The sequence below is a fragment of the Melanerpes formicivorus genome, unplaced genomic scaffold (assembly GCF_026170545.1).
Source record: "Melanerpes formicivorus ecotype bairdi unplaced genomic scaffold, bMelFor1.0.p_v2 SCAF_22, whole genome shotgun sequence".
Taxonomy (NCBI): Eukaryota; Metazoa; Chordata; class Aves; order Piciformes; family Picidae; genus Melanerpes; species Melanerpes formicivorus.
This window is the reverse complement of record NW_027142374.1, coordinates 10407541-10415117: the sequence shown is the minus strand read 5'-3', so window position 1 is coordinate 10415117 and position 7577 is coordinate 10407541.

The following is a 7577-nucleotide window of genomic DNA, read 5'->3' as shown; positions in this document are numbered from 1 at the left end:
TGGGGCGCGGCCGCCCGGAAGCACAGCCTGGGCAGCGCGGGTAGGCGGCGAGCTCCACCTCCAAGCCCTGCTCCCGCCGGCACCCCCATTCCTTTCCACCACCCCCTGACCCACCGGAAGTAATCATGACTGCCGGCCGCTCGCAGCGAGCACGCTCGTTAACCCCCTCACGCGCCAGTTATAGGCCGCTTCTTGTGGGAAGGGGGCGTGGCCGCCGGTCTCCGCGTGGCGGCCGCGCGGAGGGGGCGGGGCTGGGCGGGCTAGGGGCGCTGGGCTTGTCCCTCGTCGCGCCCCGTACCTGGGGTATGTGTCGGGAGGGCGGTCTCTGCTGCCGAAAGGGATTGGTGCTGTGCGCTGGGGTAAACCCCGCAGGGACGCGTAGGAAGCTGAAGTCTTGCTTTTCAGTGGCCGCACGACTTTTGTCTGAAGTAAAGGTGGTGCAAAATTGAGTCTAATTGGAGCTTGGGTTGAGGTACTTGACTGAACCTGCGGTCAAGGTGAAGGCTTCGGCCTGATAACTTATTGCGGAAATTATTTTTCCTTACGTTTATATAGATACAGTTATTTAGCGTCATTTACTGTATATAGGCTTCAACATGTACTCGAGTCCCAACAACCCCATGCAACGCTACAGGCATGGGGTAGACTTAAGAAAACTGCCTGGAGCAAAAGGACCTGGGGGTGTTTGACAGCCCCATGAGCCAGTGTGTGCCCAGGCGGCCAAGACGGCTAATGACATTCTGAAATCAGAAATAGTCTGGCCAGCAGGATTAATGAGTGGATTTTCTCCTTTTAGTCAACACTGGCGAGGCTGCATCTCAAATACTGAATTCGGTTTTGAGCCCCTCACTATAAGAAAAGCATTGAGGTGCTGGAACCTGTCCTGTAAAAGCAACAACGCTGATGAAAGTTCTAGAGCACAAGTCTTCCGAGGAGCAGCTGAGGGAAATGGGATTATTCAGCCTGGAGAAAAGAAGGCTGAAGGGAGACCTTATTGCTCTCTACAACTACCTGGAAAGAAGGTTGTGGCAAGGTGGGTGTTGGGTCTCTCCTCCCAAGTAACAAGGGATAGAACAATGAGGAAATGGCCTTAGGTTGCACCAGGGGAGATTTAGGTTGTATATTAGGAAAAATTCCAGAAGAGTTGTAAATCACTGGAACAGGCTGCCCAGGGAAATGGTGGAGTCACCATCCCAGAAGGTATTTAAAAGTAGGTGTGGTGCTGAGGGACATGGTTGAGTGGTGGACTTGCAGTGCTGGCTTAACTGTTGGACTTGACTATCCTGTGATACTGTGAAAAGTATTTTCCAGCTTAAGTGATTCTATAATTTGCATTGGGCTAAAGCCTAGGATTGGTGGTGGTGGTTGTGTGGTGGTGTGTTTTCTGGTTTTTTAACATTTGGAAGGGAAAAGAGGAATTGTGGACCTTTAGCAGCTCTTTTTGTGTTGGGTTTTTTTCACTCTATCTATTACCAAAGGAAATGTGAACTCTCCAAGAGTATTGTTATGATTCAGTCACTGTTGGGAAATAGCTGCAGAAGAGATAAGAAAACAAGAGATGAGGTTTTGTTCCAGTAGACATTCTCCAAGGACTTCAACTGAGAGCATACACCTGCCTTCCTGACAGCACAGCTCCTTGGGGGAAGGCTGTTGTCAGCTCTGTGGTTGATAGAAAAAGACACACTAACTTGTCCTGACAGAAACTGTGGTTCTTAGAGATATGAATCTAATTTTACTGAGGTTTTTCTGGAGCATGTTTTTTGTCTGAGTAACTGTCAAGACACCTCCCGAGGCCTGAAGCGTAATAAGTACCTTTCCCATACTAAAACAAGTCCACAAAGCTTCAGTCTCTTTTTGACTGGCTTCAGAACGGGTTGTCTAGTTCCCAAGCATTAATAAGTTACATTTCAAGTCAGAAGTAATAGAAAGAAACAAGTTTGCTAGGTAAATAAAACTTTTAAGATTATGCTGTCAGGTTTTCTTCTGTTCCCAGGAACTGTCATGTTCACTTAAGACAAATTAGGTAAGAGGTGTAGAGATACAGGAGATTTTAAAGCTCTACAGATTCTTGGTTTGTGAAAATGATTTGATTTATAAAAGAGGAGACATGAAAAATTGTCCCTCCTCCTGGAGAAGCAGGAGGATTATCCTGTCCATTCAGTTATTCCAGTGGAGAATAGTCAGTGACTGTGTCTCATCAGTTTGCAAAATACACAGCTCCTGACAGCTCACAGTCTGGGATACATGGGAGAAAAGGCGGAGGCAAGGTAAAGTGCTGGGTACTGAGGAGGCCAGGTGCAATGGATTTTGCCCTCTTCCCACTGAACCATGAAGAGAAGGACATTCTAAAACCTTTCTAATTAGCATGTGATCCTGAGGGGTAGTTTCTGCCAGGACTGGAGGGGTTGTAAGGCCATTTGCTGGATGCACCTCTTGTTTTGTCAGTGTCATCCAGGTACCGTGCTTCTAACATTCTGTTACTTCAGACTGACACTGCAACCAGAACAAATGTCTCCAGCGTGTTGGTGGGGGGGCTGAAGAATAATACTGAGAGCTGTATTACCAAATTCCAGTCTAGTTGCTCAGAGCCTTCTTCATATCTCATTTGTACAAGCAAGATTGGGCAAGCAATTAGCAGCCCTTGAAGTCTTTGTAGCTTGTCGGGACGCGATCCGACGGCGAGAAACGGTGAGGGAAAGACTCGCAGCAATCAATATGATTGATAAGCAAGCTTCACCTTTATTGTTCGAAAGCACGGCTTATAAAGCATCTCAGCTAAATGTGCACAAGTCTCATTACTCTATTGGCTATTAGTCCAGGGTTACATTATAATATCCAGCCTACTTGCAGTTAGGCCTACCTGCAACTTCCCAAACTCCTTCCTCAGTAGTTCTTTGTTTCACATACTGCTGTCTTATAAGCAACTGTTTCACATGGTGCTATCTTATGAGAAACTGCAAGCACAGTCACAAGGCTGTGGTGGCCTTGCTGCATCAGCACACCAACTAAACTGTGAGCAGTAAACAAGAAGATGGAGTCTGGCCTACACACTCTGTTCAAACAACTGTTCCATAGAACCATGTCCCTGCAATTCAAGCCATTCCTCAACAATTCCCCCCTTTTTCTTTTGTGCAAGAAAAGCTCGAGATGTTGCCTTGTTTACACTTCGCATAACACATCCATATGCAATACAGGAAAGAAGCAAAACCAACAAGACAATAACAATGCATCGTAAGCCTTCTTTGAGCAAGGCCAGCAACCAAGGAGACATATTTCCAAACCAAGATTGAAACCATTGATCAAAAGGATTAACATCTTTAACAATTGATTGAGTATGCTTTTCTAACCAAGCAAGCTTTTTATGAATCGACTGACTGTGATCAGACAAATGAAAACAACACATGCCTTCAAAATCTTCACAACCATGACCATGAGCTAAAAGCAAAAAAATCAATAGCAGCTCTGTTCTGTAAATATGCATGCCATAAACTATTTTGATCTACAAGCAATTGATCTAAAATTTCAGTAGTAACATCAGCTTGTTTAACTGACCAGCAAGCCAATTCCTCAATTTGCCTTAAGGCCTGCTTTAGTTACATGCTGCAGGCACAACACTGTTTTGTTACACTGCTAACCACTTCTGCACTTATTCTGAGCATGGCCTACCACCATGTCAGGCTCTAGGCCTACACTGCCAGATTGCTCACACTGCTCATCGCTGGCATTTGGTCATAGGAGTAGTTCTCATCTTATGCAAGATACTACTTGCATACACAAAAGCAAACAAATTAAAGCTAAGCTATATAGCAAAAGCAAAAGTTCTGTAGCACAGCATGTCTAACAGACTGATATAACTCATGCAAGGCACAAAACTTAAGTTGAACTAGTTACAATGTTCTAACAGAGCTGGCATAATACATGGTCAAAGATAACAGACATTGTAAAAAAGGAATTTAGATCTTAACAGTTCCGATCTTTGCATTTCACTCCTCTTATTGACAGAGAAGACTTGATTATGCCTGAACACATTACACACAGAGATTAAGACACAAATGCAATCCTTAGCACTGTCTTTTGCAATCTGCTTTAGAGTTATGTTGCATCTTTATTTTCTCTAGGATGGTCAAAAATCATGAATTGTTTAATGGTAGCAAGATTTCTTTAATCTGTAAAGGCAGATCTACAGGATGTGGCTCAGTTGGTAATTTAAGGCCGGGTTAGATGGGGCTTTGAGCAACCTGGTCTAGTGGAAGGTGCTCTCTGCCCATGGCAGGAGGATTGGATCTAGATGATCTTTAAGGTCTTTTCCAACCCAAACCATTTTATAATTCTGTGCTAAGATGAGACTCAAGGTTAGCTCAGCCCTGGAGTGAGCCAGTGATTCAGGTGCTTTAAGGTAGCAGAAGAATGGAGGTAAGAGCTTCCCATTGACAAAAGCCACTTTTGACATTTAGGAACTAATCTTGCTGGTTTAGGTGAGCATGAAAACAGCAGTTCAGATGGCTTCAGTGAGATGTGCCACATTTATCAGAAGTCATTGCAGGTAGAGGTTTACCTTACGTTGCTAATATTCAAGGTGGGAGTATAGAATAGAATAGAATAGAATTAAACAGGTTGGAAAAGACCTTTGAGATCATCAAGTCCAATCTATCACCCAACACCATCTAATCAACTAAACCATGGCACCAAGTGCCTCATCCAGTCTCTTCTTAAACACTTCCAGTGATGGTGACTCAACAGATGTTTCATTAAGTTTTAAGAACCCTGAACATGTCTGCAAGGATTGTTTACTTGGCAAACTATTATTTAATGAAAGTTGTCCCAAGCAGCATAAAAATGGTATGAAATACTTTGTTGGAGTGATAAACTCCTGTTCTCACTTTCTAATCTGGGCATGAGCAATGCCACTGTTACAGCTAAAACTGGATTCTTGATTATAGCTTAGTATTTTTAGTGATGCTACAAAGTAGATGGAGGTGGTGTTCATGACTTAAATGCCTGAATATTTATATCAAGCCACAGTTCATGCCTATCCTTTTTAAAAGTTACCAGTGTTCATGACTCTCACTACTTCAATAAATGATACCATGTATAAAGGCTTGATTTTACTTTGTATGACTGATGTCACTTTTAATTCACAGAATCAAAGAATCACAGAACATTAGGGGTTGGAAGGGACCTCAAAAGATCATCTAGTTCAACCTCCTGCCAGGGCAGGATCACCTAGACTAAGTCACAGAGGAACGCATCCAGGTGGGTTTCAAATGAAAGAGACTCCACGACCTCTCTGTGCAGCCTGTTCCAGTGTTTTGTCACCCTTACAGTGAAAAGACTTCTTTTATGTTCACATGGAACCTTCTATGCTCCAGCTTGTACCCATTGCCCCTTGTCCTATTATTGGGCATCTCTGAGAAGAACCTGGCTCTGTCCTCCTGGCACTTGCCCTTCCCATATTTATATACATCAATGAGGTCACTTCTCAGTCTTCTCCTCTCCAAACTAAAGGTACCCAGATCACTCAGCCTTTCCTCAGAAGGGAGATATCCCACTCCCTTAATTGTCTTTGTGGCTCTGTGCTGGACTTTTTCAAGCACTTCCATGACCTTGAACTGAGGGGCCCTGAACTGCACACAATATTCCAGATGTGGCATCACCTGGGTAGAGTAGAGGGGGAGGAGAACTTCTCTTGACCTAATAACCACAATATTTCTAATGCACCCCAGGATGCCATTGGCCTTCTTGGCCACTAGGGCACATTGCTCACTCATGGTCATCCTATCCACCAGGACCTCCAGGTCTCTCTTCTCTGTGTTGCTGTCTAACAGGTCCTGTCCTGGTCCACGGGGTTGTCCTTTCCCAGATGCAAGACTCTACACTTGCCCTTGTTGTCTTTCATTAAATTTCTCCCTGCCTAACTCTCCAGCCCATGCAGGTCCTGCTGAATGGCAGTACAGTCTTCAGGTGTGTCAGCCACTCCTCCCAGTTTTGTATCATCAGCAAACTTGCTGACAGTATTGTTCCCTCATCCAGGTCATTGATGAATATATTGAATAACACTGGTGCCAGTACTGACCCCTGAGGGACCCTACTAGACACAGGCTTCCAACTAGACTCTGTCCCATTGACCAAAACTCTCTGGCTTCTTCCCTTCAACCAGTTCACAATCCACACAACTACCTGATCATCCACACCACCTTAGCTGTGAGGATGCTGTGGGAGATGCTTATAGTATCAAAGCTGATAAATTCTTTTCGTGTGGGAAAATGAACTTGATGCTTAGCATAAATGATGACCTGCTCTTTTTATGTCCTCTCTCTTCTCCACTTCATGCCAGTGGTAACATTTCCATTACTCTAAAAAGAAATAGAACAGTCACCTCTATGTGTGCTTATATACCTGCTACCTGTCAAAAGAACAAACCCCTCCTCTACTGCTCTTCAAAGAGTTGAGATTCCTATGATAAATTCCCTCTCTGTTTTTCCTGTGGGTATTTACAATTACTGCAGCCATTGCCAAGCAAAACCTAGTTGGATTCTAATAAACATTATATGGCATAATCATCTTTACCAGAGCCCATCTCTCTCTCTGACAGCTGTAATCTCTGTGAGTCAGGTTTCTTCTGCTTCTTTGCCTTGAAGGACATGGGACCATCCTCTGACCGATTCAGCTCCAGTATCTGCTATTTGTCAAGAAACACCTTTTTTTTCTTCATTTTTAAAATTTTTCTCCCTGCCCCACCCCAGGAACGCTGGGGGATCCCTGAAACAGTACCAGGGCAGAGGACACTGGCACCATGGAGCTTGGTCCTTGCTAGAAGTGAAAATGCTTTTCAGTAAGCTGCTTTTACCTGTTTATTGGGGATTGGTGCAGGCATCTTTTACCACTGTGCTTTATCTTTCCCACAGTGAGGCAGGAATCTCAAGCATGTTTGATAAGGTGCTTCTATTTAAACCCTGAAGTTCTACTTGGCAAGCAAAGACGGAAAGCAATTAGTGTATTTTTTGACACCCCAGTTACAAGGCTCCTAGAACGTGTTCACAACCCTTTTCACCAATCTTCTTTTGTTTGCCCACAGTGGTTATGAGTGCTTTGATTTTTCTTTTGAAGGATTTTGGTGGAAAGTGATGTATTACCTGGGAAACCACCGCCGTGTCTGCAGGTAAAGAACTTCTAGTTGTTGTGAAAGCCTAACCAAGGCAGTCCCGAACAACGGGACAGTGCTGTGGCAGAAGTGCGCCGAAGGTGTTAAAGCGAGGCAACTTCTGGCTCCGCGCCTCGTCTGTTCGCACGCTCTGACAGACGAGGGGCTTCCATGTGCCTCGGCAACCTGCGGGTAAAAGGTCTTTCACTAGGGCCAGTGTTTTCACTTGTGAATTCGGAGTTCGTCCTTCCTGGCAGCTTTGTGGTTCGGAATGACGTTGGGAGCCAGGAGGACAAGAACGGCAGTGCCAGATCAAACCGGAGGGGAGCGACTGGAAGGACCGGAAGGCACCACAAGGCACTGCGGAGCCGTACCGGGGAGAGGGAACAGCCCCGGCCCGTGCGTATGCGCCGCCCAGCCCCAGTGACGCCGCGCG